The following is a 19,242-nucleotide window of genomic DNA, read 5'->3' on the forward strand; positions in this document are numbered from 1 at the left end:
AACATCACTAATTATTAGAGAAATGTAAATCAAAACTACAATGAGGTATCACCTCACATTGGTCAGAATGGCCATCATCAAAAAATCTACAAACAGTAAATGCTGGAGAGGATGTGGAGAAAAGGGAACCCTCCTGCACTGTTGATGGGAATGTAAATTGATACAGTCACTATGGAGAACAGTATGGAGGTTCCTTACAAAACAAAATAGTACTACCATATGACACAGCAATCACACTATTGGGCATATACCCTGAGAAAATAATAATTCAAAAGGACACATGTATCCCAGTGTTCATTGCAGCACTATTTACAATAGCTAAGACATAGAAAGAACCTAAATGTCCAGTGATTGATGAATGAATAAAGGAGTTGTGGTACATATATATAATGGAATATTACTCAGCCATATAAAGAAACGAAACTGAGTTATTTGTAGTGAGGTAGATGGACCTAGAGTCTATCATACAGAGTGAAGTAAACCAGAAAGAGAAAAACAAAATCATATATTAATGCATATATGTGGAATCTAGAAAAATGATACAAGTGAACCTATTTGTAGGACAGGAATAGAAACATAGATGTAGCAAACAGACATGTGGATATGGGGTAGGGAAGGGTAGGGTGAGACGAATTGGGAAATTAGTTTTGACATAAATACACTGCCATATGTAAAATGGATAGCTAGAGGGAACCTGCTGTTAAGAACAGGGAGCTCAGCTCTGTTCTCTGTGATGACCTAGATGGGTGAGATGGGGGGCGTCCAAGAGGGAGGGAATGTAGTTATACATATAGCTGATTCACTTCATTGTAGAGCAGAAACTAACACATCATTGTAAAGCAATTTTAACTCCAATTAAAAAGAAATCATATAGTCACATTTATTTTTTAGTAGAAATCAAAATTCAGGTTCATGTAAAATCTTTGCCCATGACTCACATATTTTAATAACTAGTTCCTGATGTAGGTTAATAGTTTTATCATGCATCTTTGTTTTACTTGCAACTGTTTTCTTACCAATAAAATGCTTCCATGAGATTATTATAATGAAATATGCAGAAAATGCTCCCATGAGATTATTATAAAGAAATATGCAAAAACCATATATAGTTAAGAACTGTTTTAGCAGCATGAGACTGAAAAAATGAAATAAATTTTTCAGAGGTCATATTATGCTGCATGCTTATATAAGAGAAAAGTATGCAAAAATTATATGGCTGCCTAAATTTATATCCCACATACTCATAATTTTTAGCGTTTTATTTACAAATAGGAATGTACCCTATATTAGGAGGACTGATCACTCAGGTATATTATCCATGTCTTCCTTATTTTTCTGTTTTTACACATACTATCCTCTATGTTGAATAATATCACACTTACCATATTGTATTTGAATGATGTGTTTACCATTCAATTTTGTATTTTTAGGTCTTGGGGTATTGACTAGCAGAAAATATGTTCATCCTACATCTGTGTGAGGTAGATATTACCCATTATGGAAGACAAGATTCAGAAAGATCAATTGTTTGCCCAAAGTCATACAAGTAGTTCAGAATATAAACCATCTGTCTATTAAGTAACAACATCTACAATGACATTATTCCTGCCAATATTAATAAAATGCATTAATTGAAGCTATAGTTTAACATCAATGAGATCTAAAATTAACTATTTAGTGTATTATTTAAAATATTATGATAAAAAATATATATATAGAAAACAATTACAAATCGTGAAACTCATTTCAGCCCAAACAATGGTCCTTACATACTCCTTCATGATTTCTCCCCCATCAAAATTGTCCTAACCCATAGGAAAATATTATTTTCATTACTTTAATTACAGAATTCTCTACCTCAGGAAACTACATTATATTGTTATGCATTGTCTTTTCTTAAAATAATTTTGTATTCATCATGGAAATGCATTTAAAACTTGTTGATGCTTAGTTAAAAAAATAAATTGGATTATTATAGTGAAGGAGAAAAAGAAGTTTTTTATAGGTGAGGCAAAGTCAGTCTAATGTTTTTTTCTGAAAAGAAGAAGGTTGGAGGAAGAACAAATAACAATTTCTGAGGGTATCAGTGTTAACGACAAAACCTTTACAGGTACCTTCATTATATAATGAATATAGTATAAGAATCAAAGAGCAGTGATGAGTAAATGATGAGAACGGCTCTTGATGTCTTCCATTTGCCCCATCAGATGCACTATCCACCTTTTTCCCTCCTCCCCCACCCAGCTCTGTGCCCCAAGAGTCTTTCCCTGCCCTTCACTCTGATGCCACAGGACTGCATCTGTGGGCTTCCTTCACCTTTGACTTCCAATTGAGTGAGTCCAAGGGGAGCCACCACAGAAAACAGTGTCAAGGTATACACTCACCTCTCTCTGTTTCTGCTAGCTCTCCAAAGGCTGACTACAGAGATTCTCTGTTTTCCATGTCTCCTAGATCATCAGCTGCTTAACCCTCTGTCACCACCACCATAACCAACTATGTTGTGGGGGCCTCTGGAGTTTTGCCACATGAATGTGACTAGTCACAAGACCCAGCTCCAACTCCTTCACCACATCTGATATCAGAAAATGTCACACCAGAGAATGTATTATCTGGCTCATGGAGGAGCTACCATGGGGATCCGGTTACTAAACCTGTAATAATGAAAGTTAACTTCCCATGGGGTGAAACTTGAGAGGCAGTTAAAGGAGGATAAACTTCCTCTCCCTTTATTTCTTGGATGGACTGTTCCAAGTTAAGAGTTTGAGTGTCAGTAGGCCTAGAGAATTCTTCCTGCAAGGTCAAGCGATTTTATTTTCTCAGCAATCTCTCCTATTTCTTTGTATCATTGTGAAAAAGTGGACATAATGTAGACACATTATCTTGAATTCCTTTCCATCCTTAGAATTCACTGCCATTTTTCTCTGTCTCTGCTGCTATTAAGTGTTATTAACATTTAATCCTTGTATGAGGTTCTGTTTAATAAGGAATGTAATGAAATTATATGGTATATATGTATATATATAATATATACATAAAATATATATCACCCCTAGTCATATCTTTCAAACATCATTTCTAATATTGCTTATCTTTGTAATTTTGAGGGGTATAGGAACATGTTTCTTCCTGTTTCAATAGCCATAGTTAGTATCTCTTACCACTCCCACTTTTCATACGTTCCTTCTTTTCAGCAATTCTACCTAACTTTCCCTCCCAAATTCGACTGCACTTTCATTTTTTGCATTGTGAACGCTAATACTCTTACATATTTCTTAAGTCATAAATTTAAATTTGCTGTGTTTTCTGTAGGTCATTTACCAAATTTAATGTAGGTATTGCTTATATCATGGTGAATATGAAAATATTTTTCACTGCAGAGACAGCAATGATATTACATTTTTTTTCTTATACCACTTATTTATCTTGGATTTTAACTGCCTTATTTTATATTATTTGAGATGTATACACACATATATGTGTGTGTATGAAAATATGTATGTAACTTCTCACATATAAAAAATATTTCTACATAACTTTTTTGCAGGGTCTTCCATCTTCCTACACCAGATTAAATGGATTAATCTCTAGGTCTGTTGCATAGTGCCATCCTAGGACTTCACTCCCAGAATTTCACTCCTTGCCTTCTTAAGTTAGCTCTCTGTTTTTCGGAATTGACAAAATTCACCATCCATTCCTGGTACAAACTCTCAGGAAAGTAGAAATAGATGGGAACTTCATCAACCTAAGAACTACACTGGAAAACAATTTGGCAGTTTATTAACAATTTAAACACACATCTACAATAAGATCCAGCTATTTAACTTTTGTGTGTTTCCCAAAGAGAAATGAAAGATATGTTTGTACAAAGACTTGAACATGAATGTTCATAGCACCTTTTTTATAATAGCCCCAAACTGAAAACCACCCAAATGTCCATCAACAGTTGAATGGGCATACAAACAGTGGTATATATATACACTGAAATACTGCTTAGCAATAAAATACATACTACATCCTGGGGGAACCTCAAAATAATTATGCTGTGTGAAAGAAGTCAGAAAAGTGAAGTATATTATGTATGCTTCCATGTATGTAAGTTTCTTAGAAATGCAAACTAATGTAGAGTGACCAAAAAATAAAATCCATGGTTATGTGATAATGGAGACAGGGATGGAGAAATGTGGGGCGGGGAGCAAAGGAGGATTTGCAAATGAACAAGAGGAATCTTTGGGATTTTATGAAGTGGTCAAGATGGAAAACATAAAATGTTCTGTGATACTGGAAGCCACATTTCTCATTCCTTCTGAAATAGCTTTAGGCCAGAACTGAAATATCAACAGATAACATTTACCTTAAAAATTGAGCAAAGGCATCTAGCAATTGGATTAACACAATAATGATAATAATAAAACTCTACATTCTAGGCACTGTGTTAAGAACTCAATATTAACTTATCCTATGCAGTCTCCTCATAAAATAGCCCTGTGTAGTAGGTGTTCATTTCCCTAACTTAATGAAGAAGCCAAGGCTTGTAGAAATTAAACACTTTGTCCAATAATATTAATGGAATTGATTTTTGAACTAACAAATTATGATTCTAGAGTCTGGGATCTCATACTTTAAATATTATGTGAACCTTAGTAAGTTACAAAAGACATTCTTTTGTGTGATTCTAGTAAATGTGAATAGTGACCATGAAACAGTATTATTGGGAGGCTTCATTATGATATACTTTTTTTTCAGGGTTATTTTATTTTAAAAGTTTAAAAAAATCAGATGGATTTTTATCCAGGTGAATTCTGCAAAGATTTTCATGCAGTGAGAATCAGTTCCAATCTCCTTTCAAGTATCAATAGGTATGTATAGGTGATTGAACAATGAAGCCACCTTTATCCAGCTCACCATTCTTTTGGTTTTGAAGATATTCATCCAGCGTAGTGCTGCATGAGTTTTCATTTAATTAACTTTGGACTTTTTTATGTTTATAGGTATCTTGTTCATCTTCTATCACAGCTGGAAGACTGGAGTCTTTCCTAGATATACTTCATCTGTATGTTATGGAACTCTAATGACCACATGTATTTAAACCTATCTGATATATTTCTTTTCAATTTTCTGAGTTAATATACTTCAACTGAACTCTAGCTCAAATGAGTTAAATTGTTATTGGTTTGCAAGATCCATGCGTAGATACAAATAGAATATGATAAATTACAATATGAAAAAAGAAATAAAGCTAGTTCATTTGCAATGCCAAATCAATAGCTTGCTGTTTTATTACAGTATATGGTAACAAAACTGTTTTGACTGAATAATTCATCTCAAAAGGAATATTCGGCTTGTTTTATAGAACACATATCAAAGAACAGTTAAAAGATAAAAGGTTAATGGAATCTGGCTGCCAAGAAAAGAGAACATTTCTCTCCTTAAAAAAAAAAACAAAAAAGAAAGAAAAACTCCTGCCCAATCCTTGCACATTTTTAATTAATGAGCTGTGGAAATAAGTTGGGAAATTATTTCTAGAATTCAGGAAATTAAAAATATAATTAAAAGTAATAATATCATGCTGTAGAAAGACAGCATATCTGTCATCAAAAAGTAATTTGGGGGCTTCCTTCATGGTGCAGTGGTTGAGAGTCTGCCTGCCGATGCAGGGGACACGGGTTTGTGCCCCGGTCCGGGAAGATCCCACATGCCACGGAGCAGCTGGGCCCATGAGCCATGGCCGCTGAGCCTGCGCGTCCGGAGCCTGTGCTTCGCAACGGGAGAGGCCACAACAGTGAGAGGCCCCCGTACCGCAAAAAAAAAAAAAAAAAAAAAAAGTAATTTGATCTTTCAAATCTCTACTCATCTATGTACAATCAAATAAACTTGAAGAATTGAGGCATAACTTATCTCAGAAGAGGTGCATTTTGAGATTTCTACAGCCCATCTCACTCATGCACTCACACGCACACAAACACACACACACACACACACACACACACACACACACACACCTTCACCTTTTGGTGAGGGCATGGGAAAAAAAGATTTGACATTTGAATTTTAAGAAATTGGTGTTTTTAAAAAAAAAATCTGGTCAGAAAATAAGAAAAAAATATAATCCAGAATATCAAATTTGATAGATGATATAATAAAAATATACATCCTCTAACCAAATCTCATATCACAAAATGAAAGGTGGAACTCTTTTGTAATTAATACTTTACTTTTAAATGCTTTATTTTCCTAACTCTGGTCCTCTTTTTCCATTGATCCAGATACTCTTTTTATCTCTAATATGCACTTTTCCATTTATGTAACCTTTCTGACTCTGCTACTCATAAAATTAACCATTCCTTTGTGCCCTTCTATTCTCCACACCATTGCTTCTCAGTGTAGTTGAGTGATGCTTTTATAGATTCCAATTTACTGAAACAGAATATATATTTTAATGAAGTTCCATAATGATTCTTAGACACATTAAAGTCTAAGAAGAATTACTCAATTGTATATACATTTAATTTTTTCTTCACTTTCATTTATTTGCTCAAATGTATTTCTTTCCTTTCTAAAGATAAATCCCCTTAGACATAGAAAAAAATACTAAAGTCATTGATCAACATTACTTACTGCATTGCTAGCACATAGTAGGATTTAGTATCTATTTAATGAACATATGCAATGCATTATCCCACTAAGCTACTTATTGACCAAGCTGAGTCTTTTAATGTTATCAGCAAACATGAAAAATTTAGACTCTTCTCATTTAACTTTCATTTAGGAATATAAACTCATTCCTCTGGAGTGCTTTCACTGGCCTTGTGACTAAGCAGGACTAGCATTTTGACTAAGACCAGAAACTAAGGCAGATTATAACCAGACTTATTTCTAAAACTAATTGCAGCCATAGTGGCATGAGTTCAATTGCAAACAAGGAAGTACCTATTGTAGTACTATAGTACTATAGTGTTGTGTTTGAATTCATGTTCAACCATTAGCTATATATATGACCTTAGAAACATTATTTATTAAGATTATTAAGAACTTTTTTTTCATGTGTAAAGTAGAGACACAAAATGCAAATGCATTGTTCAATCAAGTAATAGTGCAAAATTGCATCAGAAATAGCAGGCAAAGATAGCATGCAGCAGTAGTAAGTTTCAAAAGCCAGAATAATGGACTCATTCTTCAGAGGAACTCAGTAATAATAGAATAGTTCTCTCTCTTCATATGCTACACAAAATGCAGTTTGATGGAAATTGGACTACATGAAAAATAAGAAGATAGCAAAAATCACACCTAGCTCCCAGATGTTGGTTTCTAAAACCAAGGGTCCTTGAAAAAATGATTAATTCAATGACTGGAGCAGAACATATACAAGATAAGCCTAGAAAATCCTGTAGTTCCAGAAAGTGAGGGTCTACTCAAACAAATTAAACAAATCTAAAACAATAAAACAAAACAACACTACATTGATAGAGGTATGTCAAAGGGATGCCAGAGGCAAGTGAAATTGCTCCTAATGGCCAAACTTGGAATAATTTGAGCAGCAAAATAAAGTAGTACTGGATTATAACCTAAAATATATAACAAATATCCCTAAATCCATAGATATAAATAAGTGATTGAATAAACATATGGAGTAGAAGAATTATTCTCTTATACAGAAGAATTCCAAATAATTTATATAGGATATAGGTACTCTACTCTCAAGGATGTAGAATCTCACTCCCCACTCCCTATGTGTAACCTGTACATAGTGAGTTTGTTTCAAAGAGTATAGTATGGAACAGAGGAAAAAGAAGAAATTTACAGTGGAGACACCTGCCAAACACTACCTGAGCCAGGTGATTAAGGTCAACATCAATGATAATATGCCATCTCCATAGTATGTACCCTTGATATGATATGATGAAAATGGCATTTGACCTCTTTGATGTTCCTCCTCCAAAATCCATTAACCCAATCTAATTATGAAAATCATTAGGCAAATTTCAATTGAAAGATGATCTATCAAAAAGACACATGCACCCCAATGTTCATTGCAGCACTATTTACAATAGCCAGGTCATGGAAACAACCTAAATGCCTATCGACAGATGAATGGATAAAGAAGATGTGGTACATATATACAATGGAATATTACTCAGCCATAAAAGGGAACGAAACTGGGTCATTTGTAGAGATGTGGATGGACACAGAGACTGTCATACAGAGTGAAGCAAGCCAGAATTAGAAAAAAAAAATATCGTATATTAATGCATACATGTGGAATCTAGAAAAAATGGTACAGCTGAACTTGTTTGCAAGGCAGAAATTAGAGACACAGATGTAGAGAACAAATGTATGGACACCAAGGGGGGGAAATGGGGAATGAGTGGTGGTGGGATGAATTGGGAGATTGAGATTGACATATATATATTAATATGTACAAAATATATAACTAATAAGAACCTGCTGTATAAAAAATAAATTAATTAAATTAAATTAAAAAAAGATGATCTACAAAATATCTAAGTAGTACTCTTTGGCTGTCAAGTTCATCAAAAACAAAGAAAATATAAGAAGTTGCCATAGGCTAGGTACACATGACAAATAATGTAGTGTTGTATCCTTAATGAGATCCTGGAACAGAAAAAGCACATCTGGTAAATACTAAGGAAATATGAACATAGACTTTAGTTAATAATAGTGCATAAATACTACTTCATTGTTGTCACAAATGTACCATAGTGATATAAGATGCTGATCATAAGGAAAATTGGGGACAGGGCATATGGGAACTCTATGTGCTGTTTTCACAATTTTTCTATAAATTTGTAATAGCTCTAAAATAAAAATTTTCATTTAAAAAGATAGACGATAAAGTTCAATTCCCATTTCTACTTCTTAGCCATCGAATGATTTGGAAATTCACTTATTCTCTATGCTTCATTTTCCTCATATATATTTAAGTAAAAAATAAGAACTTAGTTGAGTAACACAGATTTTTGAGTCGTTCGAAGGAAATAATTCTTAATGAGATATTCTGTAATCTACAAGATGGTATTAATGATGCTATGTCTACACAAAAGTCTGAAATTCCTATTCTTAAAGTGGTGAAGACTTTATTAAGTAGGTGAACTTCTACTTTCGCTAATTCTCTCATTAATGGGAAAGAGGAATGTGTAAATGTTCAGCAGTGTTTTGAATAAATAAAAATAATACCTACTCTTTTTAAGACTATTGAGAAGACAACAGGGAATAATTCATGTAAAGCCAATAGCATAAAACCTGGAACCCAGAGTGTTCACTAAATGCTGTCTGTTAGATATACATGTACACACACACACACACACACACACACACACACACACACACACACAAATAGAATACTTATAAAAGTTTTATTTAAAAATAAGCACGAGTGATCTAGAGCATTTACAGAGGGTGTAGCCTTTGCTTGTAATAGAGCTTCTTTCTCCTTTTGTGTAGTATTCCACCTCTGTGATTAGGTTGAAATTTCCTACAGGAGGAAAACTGTATTTGGATTTGAATATGTTACAGACATTCCCTGAGATTTAAATATATTTTCTAGTATATGAGCCACTCTTAACAGATATTTGTAGCACACGTGAATATAACTGACCCCCAGAGTAAGAGGGCAGGTCTCATAAGGATGTCATCCAAGATGCTGGATCTAGGTTTAGCAAAACATACCGAAAGCTTAAGTATGTAGATAGCAAGGCTTGTAACACATCTTCCCCCTTATCAACAATGTTTTAAATAAATTAATTTTTAAAAGTATCATTTAAGAAAATTTCAACTAGACTTGTTTTGGAAACAGACTTCCTCAAATCAAAGTTAGAAAGGAATAGTGTATTTATAATTGGAATGTGCCTAGTTCCATATGGGATAAAATGTTCTTGAAATATACCCATACATATAACTCTTATGGAATCACACTGAGAATTATTCCTACGATTGTCCCTTTCCTTGGGTCATTTAAATGGTTTAAATTCCATTTAGATATTAGTCCTAAAGAAGCTCCATAATTACCAAAGATAAATGCCTCATCTACTTTCAAATCTTCATTAAAATTAGCTTTGTTATTTTTGTGGTGCCCAATAGCACAGCTATTAGAGTTAAGAGTCTGTCAGCATTTCCATTTACAAATTCTGTTTTTTTAGGGTTCATTATCTTTTCTGCTTTGAATTGCATTAGCCTGAAAATTAGCTGTCAGCATGAATATGTATTATATTACCCAAACTCCATGTACACATCAGTTTGGCAATATAGAAGGCAGAGAGCAGTGACCTCTTTCCTCTTTCTTCAAAAAATTCTAAAGGTGTGTTGACTGCTTGATAATCTCATGGCCAGGGACTAACTGAGCCTTTTAATCATGAACTTTCTCAGGGAATTGGTCCTAAATCTAACCTAATCATTTTGATATTTAAAAATTTATGAAGAAGTCAAATTGAATATGAACTGTACTTGCTTTTCATAATATGCAATGCATTTTAAAGCTTCTGGATGAAATTATAATCTCATATAATTAGATATCAAAGAGAGGCACATTTCTGGGTGAGAAAAAAGGGATCTGTGATTTGTGTTATTTCAACCAAAGAACACAAAGTAAATCACAGAGAGTGCTGTTTTGTTCATTTTGTTAGATCCATTTCTTCACTTTCAAGTGGGCAATGACAGGAGGTGATGCAGCAATCACAACAGAAGTAACAGCTGCAGGGCACATGAAATGGTACAAAAAGCATCTGGAATCTGGGCCACACTATGTACCCCCTCTGTCCAGAGTAAAAGCAACAACGGCAATTCTGTGTTTCTCACTCTCTCAATCTCTCTTTAACAAATACTCTCCTCATTTAGTTACTTTGTTACCACCTGTTTCAATACAAAACATCTTTCAAATATCACTCATTGTTTATCAGAAAATAGACCTCATCATCCATTTTGCCTTTTTTTTAAACATGGAGGTGGGAGAGGGGAGAAGATAAGGTAGCAGTGAAAGACCTAGTCCTAGTATCATATTTAAATATAATAAGGTGTCACACATAATCTGTCAGAAATAAATAATAAATCTGTCCCAGATCACCATGGCCACAGGCAAGTGGTGCTGATATGAGAAAAGTATTGTCTCAGCTGAAGTATTTGAGTGATAGAGCTGTCACCTGACCTATTTGTAAGGGAATTGAAAATTAAAGTGACAATGAGAGAGGGGAAGTCAAGACTATTATAATTATTTTTATTACAAAATATACCGATATGTCTCAGCCAGGGCTAAAAAATAAAATAGTAGCTAATGTCCACAGAAAGAAAGAAATATGAACAAGTTCTGTTTAAAATCCATACAGGTAATACTTCACCAACTCTGATTTTTTTCCAGCATAGTAACAATAGCCTAGTTAAAAAAATAAGATAAAATACTTTTGTTACATTACAAAGAGTTAGAAGGAAGTTGTCAAAATTTATAGCTGATGAAACACATAATGCAAATCCTAACATCTTATTAAAATAGAGGATAATATTCTGTCACTTAAATTATTAACGTCCCCAGTAGAACTTTAATTCTTGCCTAATGGTTCTTTTCTAATGTTAGATATTAATGAGTGCTTATCATTAGGAATATCTGATCCATGATGAACTTTGAAATCTTCATTATTATAATTCCCACCCTTCTGCATATGACAGTTATACTTACAAGATAATCCAAACAATTTGTAATGACCTTCCATCTTTCCTCCATTTTGAGAGAACAGATTGCAGTTGCCAAATAATTCAAGCTAATGAAGGTGCTTATTGAGCCCTCAATTCAAATGACAATTTCTGTGGATCTGTGTTCTCAAAACTGTACTCTCTAGACCCTGCATAAAAAGATGAAGATACATCCACTTTCCTTAAGCAACAGTAGAGAGGAGACAAAATAATATACACAACTTATAATAACACAGTTCTTTTAAATAAAGTTATGGGTGCACAGAGGCCAAATGTAGTTTAGTATTTCCCTCATAAAGCAGGTGATATTTTAACAGGAGTGTTAATTCTCTATTGTTGAGGGCAAAAGGGAGTATTCCAAGTTATGCAACATGCATCTGACATATTAGTAATCAAAAATTAATGAGCAAAATAACAGTAACAAAGACAATATTGTAGAATAAGAGGGTTCGTGTGCCTGGCACATGCTATACTCTCAAAAAAATGTTTGCTGGGTATATGAATGAGGTAATGATTAATAATTATCAAAGTTAACATTTTTTCACACTTTGTGACATGCATTTTAATAAGTGCTATACATATAGTAGCTCTGTTATATTTTTATTTCCATTGTACAGATGGAAAATATTGAGCATACAGAGTTTAAGCAGATTACACATTACACAGCAATTAAGTTTTAGAGAAGAGACTTAAATACAGAAGCCAATTTTCAACCAGTCTCCTTAATTAACATTTATGAACTTTTCCTATATAAGAGCTACTAATATTGGGTATTATATAGATATTTTTTCAATCTATCTGTCCTCAATTAAACAATAACTTGTTTTTGAATAAAGGCTTTGTCAAATATGGAATTATTAGTATTTCTGTATCTACTTGTGAAAACGTGTGCTAGTATGACAATTTTAGGCAATCATAGGTCTTGTCGAAAATTTTCTCTAAAAATTAACTTTGTTTCTAAAGAAATTCTAGAACCTTTTCTATGTTTGGCATGTGGAAGAGAAGTTCTTCCCCAGTGCTAATCTCCAGGCCGTTCTTTTGTATACAGCTGTTAATTTTAATTTGAAAACTATATCAAATTATTGTTGAAAGAAATCTAAATGATATTTTATTTAATGATTAAAAAGCCCCTTTCTTCTCTCCACTTATACCATACCTTTCACCAACTTCTATATTAGCATTCATATGCTAATTTGTTGTTCTTAATAAACAATAAAAGCGAGAAAGCACCATTAATCTGTTAGAGCAGCTATGCCAAAAAGTAAATAGCAGTGGAATGCTGAATTGGTATGTAACAAGATCATAATTGAGCACTTGCATTTTCATGTAAAATTTCAGTTCCATTTCATGCAGTAGAAATTCTAGTTAGTATCACCAATTTTATTGTTAGTTTTGTATTGTGATGTTTTCACTTCTGAAATAAGATAATGAATTAAACATTTAGAGCCAAGTGTTAGTGCTTCTCTTAAGAAAGTAATTAATGTACAATTGAAATTGAAATGAGATAATTGATTTAATCTTGTTTTATTGAGCTCTTACTTAACTGTTTATGTGTACTTTTTGAGTCTTATAATAACTTTGTGAGGTAGGTATTTTATCAGGGCCAGGATTAAAGTAAGGTACTTGAGTTGAGTCATGTAATTATAGGGTCAGATCTTAAGTTTATGTAGAAGTTTCATATTTTGTTCATCATTCATATATATATATATATTTTGTGTGTGTGTGTGTGTGGTATGCGGGCCTCTTACTGTTGTGGCCTCTCCTGTTGCGGAGCACAGGCTCCAGACGCACAGGCTCAGCGGCCATGGCTCACAGGCCCAGCCCCTCCGCAGCATTTGGGATCTTCCCGGACTGGGGCACGAACCCGTGTCCCCTGCATTGGCAGGCGGACTCTCAACCACTGCGCCACCAGGGAAGCCCCATCATTCATATTTTGCAATAATTTTGATTTTTAAAAAATATTGTATTAAAATGTTAGGTATCTAGATTAATGCATTTAAGGGGGAGGTGCCCCCTTAAAACTTGCACACAAGTCAACCCTAGCTCCAGTCCTATATTTTATTATCTACATTTTATAAATGTAATTGTGAATTAGCTGTTTGAAGAGACTTGCCCAGGGTCACACAGTCAGCAAGAGACAGAATTGGCCTTGCTCTTCAGCAGGAGGCTATACTCATCTTCAGGTGCTGAGTTCATCGTATACTATCTCCACCTTATACTCTTTCATCAAAGAAATACCTCAGCTTGTTTTTGGTTTAAAAAAAAAAAAAAGAATCACTGGAGACATATTAAAAAATAATTATCTCCCTAGTTACTTTTTTTTCTTTTTACTTCTTGACATTTTATTCCATTATCTTGTTTTTGAAAGGTAATTTTTACTTTATTTTTTCCCCTATATTAGTTTGGTAATTATACATTGTTTTTCTATTAAGTAGTTTAGCAAAAACATTCAGCCTTGCCGTACCAATGTCTAACATTAATTGATACTTTACCTTATACCAGCACAATGCAAAGACCTTAGTATACTCCAACTTTATTTACCACTGTTTTTCTGACTCTTGTGTTGATGTGTCACACATTTTAATTCCCCGTGTATCCATTTTAATACCATGCAACATTATCATTTTTGTTTTATAGTCAATATTTATTTACATACACATTTACCACTTTTATTGTTCTTCATTCCTTCCTTTTATTTTGTTTTCCTCTTTATTATGATTGAAGATTATTATCCTTTGGAATTTCCCTTAATGTGAGATTGCTGGTGGGGGACTGTTTCTGTTTGTCTGAAAATGTCTTTATTTTATTTTCATTTTTGAAAGATATTTTCACAGGGCATTGTATTCTAGATTGGCAGCTATCTTCTTTAAGCATAAGGAATATGGCATTCTACTTTTTTGGCTTCCAGGTTTTCTGTTGAGATGTAAGTAGCAGTCTGTTGCTCCTTTGAGGATAAACCATCTTTATTCCTTTGTTGCTTTAAAATATTTTCATTTTGCGTTTGCCTTTGAGCAGAGTACAAATTAGGCTTGGGCATTGGGCTTCCTGAATCTGTGAATTGATGGTTTTCATCAGTTATAGATAATTCTGACATTATTTCTTCAGATTGCTTTTTCCCCTTTCTCTCCTCTCCTAGGAATCCAATTAAACATAATTTAGCCTAATTTACAGTCTTTTCTGTATTTTCCATCCTCTTATTTTTCCAAGGTTCATTCTGTTTCTATAATCCACCAATTTTCTCCTCAGCTATGTCTAATCTGCTATTAAACCCAACTATTGACACCTTAATTTCATTTATTATATTTTTCTAACTAAAATTTCTGTTTGGTCCTTTTCCAATTGTGCTATGTCTGTTTGTGTAGCTTCAGATCCCTGCTAAAATTTTTAGGCTTTGTTTTTTTTTTTAATTTTTTTTTTATTGAAGTATAGTTGATTTACAATGTTGTGTTAATTTCTGGCAAACAACAAAGGGACTCAGTTATACACATATATACATTCTTTTTTATATTATTTTCCATTATAATTTATCCCAGAATATTGAATATAGTTCCCTGTGCTGTTACTTGTTGTTTGTCAGTTCTATATGTAATAGTTTGTATCTACTAACCCCAAACTGCCAATCCATCCCTCCCCTACTCCACCTCCCCACACTTATAATGAATTTCTAAATATATATTCCCCACACCAGTCTCTGCTTACTTAGGAAAAACTCATTCTTCCCAGAAATTTAGGTTTATTTAGACTTCTGTGAAACCATAGATCTTCTACAACTTTAAAAAAGATGAGTTTTAGACTATCTCATTATTTTTAAAAATTATTATGGAGAGATCTATGTCTCATAATCTCCTATCTGCTCTTTGGTAGCAGAACTGCTCTTAAACCCTTTAATGGTTTGCTGCTTTCTCTAAAAATCCAAAATTCTTTCTTTAATTGGCAAAATGCTCATCATGAGCTCTCTACTGAAGACATTTAAAGTATCATCTCTGTTTCATCAGCATCCTACACTCCCACAATGTTGTAGTGATACTGAAATCTCTTTCTGCTCTTTGAATTTGCCTTGCTTTAATATATTCATATCACTGGAAATTTGTGGAAACCACCTTCCACTTAGAGTTCATTTGATCATTCTTAATTATGATAAATTAGCTTAGATCTCAGCCAACCCACGATATTTTTCGGGACTCCTAAACCCGAGTTAAGTGCCCTCCTGTTTTTTCCTATAGCATCCTAAATTTTCCCTACCTTACCACTAATTAAACTGTGAAAGAAATACATGTTAATTGACTCCCTAAACCAATATATAAGCTATTTGAGGATCGTGATAAAGACTATTATATTTACCATTTAATCCATGGTACTTTGCACAATGTCTAACACACAGTATATGTTAAATATGTATTTGTTGAAATTAATAATCCAGTAAATGGTTGGACAAATACACTGAAATCTCAGTAAAGAAGAGGAGATATATATTTGATAGTCATTAGTACATGGATAGTAGGGTTAAATTTAGGAGATATTTCCTAAACATATCTGTCACCTTTCCATGAAAATAATGATAACTTAGAATGACTACATTCCCCAGGCAGCTAGTTGTTGGTATACGATTAAGTAGTTGCAAATGTTATGTAAAGTGAAGTGTCCTGCATCAGCTTCTGGAAACCTACCTTAAAAAAATATACTGAGATGTACTCATTGCCCTTTCTCCTTTTGTGCTTCCTCCTCTGAAATGTAGATGTAGTAGTTGTGGCTGAAGCAGCCATCTCAGACAGTAAAGTGACCATAGCAATTAAGGCCATGCATTGAAGAGAACAGAGTAGCTCTGGGGCAGAACTATTATAGACAGCCTAAGGGCTGCCTACCTATCTGAACTTTTATATGAGACAGAAATTCATGTTACATTATTTATTCCAATATAAGTTTGAGTCATACCTACCCTAAATGAACAAATGATTACTAATACCAGGGAAGCATATGAGATTACTCAGTGAGAATGTCATTTAAGTTTAATTTTATTTAATACCAAAAACATCAGAGTTCTGTAAAAGTTGAAGAGAGTTATCGAATGAAATGAATGAGGGAGTTTTCATCAAAAATACTTCCTTTTATACCCAGGTGAGAATCTTACCTTTCTGCTAAGTGACTTTCCATATCCCTAACTCATTATGTGTATTCCTGTATCATAGCCCCAATCACACCATTCTTTAAGTATTTGTTACTGTTTCTGGCTCTGTCACTAGACTGTGAGATCCTTAAAATAAACATATGAATCTTTTTTTGAAACTCGAACACAGAATACCAGCTTCACAGAGGCTCTCAATAAAGATTGCATAGATTAATGAACTAATAAGTTATCTCATTTTTCTAATGTTAGTGTTATTCAGATTAATCCAAAGTAAAATAGAGGAGAGATAATTTTCCAAATAACTTTTCCTTAGATTATCATGGTAACTGAGATGAATCTTCTATGTATGGTATGAAACAGCCAAATAATTCATTTTTTATATGACTTTACTATCTCAGTGCCAATGTTATTCTTCCCATTTGCTATTGATTTCACAGTATTGCCTTATACAATGCTTTGGCCTAGCAATTCCTTTTAGCTCATATCAATCTCACATATATATTATACTTCCACTTAGAAGTAAAAGTCACGATAATGCACTGAAACACTTCAATTCTTAGACAATGGATATGGAAGGGATGGGGGGCTAAAATAGCATTAATACCCTTTAACTGAAATCAATTTAGCATGTTTTAATGCTCAGAATTTTTCATTCTTATTCAAATGAAAATTTCTTAAAATGTGCTGTCTCCAATGCAGAGCAAATCATTATAGAGAAAAGTGTATGATATTTATTCATATCTAGCATATATTTTGAATTTCCAGACGTGTCAGTATGAATGTATTTTTTCCTTTTCCTTTATAAATTATTTTAAAATGTTAAATCAAGTTTGAACTATAAGCATCATATGAATGTCTATGTACTGCCTAATAAATTATGCTAGTTGAACTCTTTTCTTGAATTATTTTTAATAAGTAAGGAATCTAAATGGAAAATATGCTTGCACCATTGCTGCCAAAATGAGTTTGCATAAAAAGAATATGTATTAATATTGCATACAGAGACCTTTAGGAAATAAAGAATGTGGTTGTAGTATTTATGAAAAGAATAATTTTCTAAGTTAAATTTTAGGAGTAGTTTTATGTTCTTTCATTTGGTTACATTTAAATACTATCACATTAAAAACGTCAAAGTGAAAATGCTTATATTAAAAAGTTATATATCAATTTTTAAAGAATATACCAATCTTTCACAGTCCTTTTTCAATCCTTCTTCATTCTTCTTGAATGCATCAAATACGGATTAAGTTTTCCCTGTGATCTTCCTGGTAATTTTTCCAGCCCTTTGAGTTCACACCCCACTCCTGACATTAGCTAACTTTGTTAGCTAAGAATAAACAAGATGTCAAAGCATGTAGATTTCATTCTTGGGGCAATGCTCCCAAACTTTGCAAACTTCAATTTTCTATAATGTAATACTGCTTCCAGTGAGATAATTCTGTGAAAATTGTGTTAATAAATTTAAAAAGTATATACTTAGGTATTATTGTTATATCAAGGAGACAGCTCTGAGTAGGCAATTTGGGATAAGCTTGCCTAGGCTTTCACTGGAAAATTCGGTGGCAAAAATAAACATTATTTTGGACCACAGTCAAAAACCTAGTATCCAAGTGACATCATGGAAGATGTGAGAGTATGAAGCTCCAGGAATCAGTCCCCCCACCAAAACAACTATTGAGCTGGCAAGAACTATGGAACTTTGTAAGCCTACAACATCCAGGAGAATACCTGGTGAAGAAAGAGGCTGGTAACTTTAAGGGAATTTAGATGTTTAGCATGGCAGCTATTATCCTTCAGCCTCACAGCAGGTAGCCAAGGAAAAAGCCTGGTTTCTTCTTGCAGCTTGCAATAAGGACAATATCCTCCAAAAATTCTGAGACGTGTATTTTGATCTGACCAATATTTCACTGAGGGACTGGCACAGAGGCTGAATATTTTTTGGACATTATTTGACTGAAGCAGTCTGCCAAGTGGCAATTCTCAATGGAATTTAAGGAGACAGAACTTCTTTTTTCTTTCTTTCTTTCTTTTTTTAAAAATTGTATTCAGATACTCAGAGAAACCTCTCTCAGGTCACTGGTAATTATGGTGACAGAGGAAGAAAGACTTTGTGTCTACAGATGACAAGGAATATAATCTTTATGAAAGTAATTTGGAAAAGCTACTAAACAAATAGACAACTGGAGCACTCAACATGAAAAAACAATAATCCCTGGGAGCCTGTGAGAATTCTGCTACCTAGAGTTCACACATTACCATATTTTAAATGTCCAGTTATCAACAAAAATCACAATGCATACAAAGAAACAGAAGAGTGTGACTATTTCATAGGAAGAATATAAATGACAGGAAACATCCTTGAAGAAGCCCAGACACTGGACTCCTAGAGAAAGATTTTAAATTAACTGTCTTACAAATGTTCA

The sequence above is a fragment of the Phocoena phocoena genome, chromosome 1 (assembly GCF_963924675.1).
Source record: "Phocoena phocoena chromosome 1, mPhoPho1.1, whole genome shotgun sequence".
Taxonomy (NCBI): domain Eukaryota; kingdom Metazoa; phylum Chordata; class Mammalia; order Artiodactyla; family Phocoenidae; genus Phocoena; species Phocoena phocoena.